A 608-nucleotide genomic window follows, 5' to 3' on the forward strand; every position below is an offset into this window, starting at 1 on the left:
CTAATTAAAAACAATTTCTGAATCTACAAAAATCAATGTTAACTCACCGAGTGAAAGCCACAGACACATGAATATAACAGTGAACATGATGGATGAGCTTATAAATGAAAATAAAATTTCTGCAGTCTGATATATTAACATTATAAACATTCATGAAGCTCCACCCCCCAGCATCACATGACAGTGTCACTAATGTTACTGACAGATTGTTGTTTCTTACTGAAGCTTTCTGGCTTTACATTCAGCACCACATGGATAAATTTTCCTGAGCACATGGTAAACAAACACAAACTGATAGCATGAAAAATACTTCAATAAAATAAATGAACTAATGAATGTGGAAGTGAGTGTGCATTGTGGGAAGTGGAGTCTGGTACAATGCAGGATGGGAAATGGAAATTTAGGTGTGTGTAGACCTAATGACCTGTTTATTAAATAGGATTACAAACAGTTGAGGAGTATTTTACTGTGGTGAGGAACAAAACAGCCTCTTTTCTTTCTCTAATCTATCATTTTTTATCAATATCATCTGTACTGTTGGATTTTTATATCATTATTTTTCATTTAAGCATGAAACTGTGTACAAATAAAGAGTGTAGTATTCATAT

The sequence above is a fragment of the Hemibagrus wyckioides genome, unplaced genomic scaffold (assembly GCF_019097595.1).
Source record: "Hemibagrus wyckioides isolate EC202008001 unplaced genomic scaffold, SWU_Hwy_1.0 Contig30, whole genome shotgun sequence".
Classification (NCBI taxonomy): Eukaryota; Metazoa; Chordata; class Actinopteri; order Siluriformes; family Bagridae; genus Hemibagrus; species Hemibagrus wyckioides.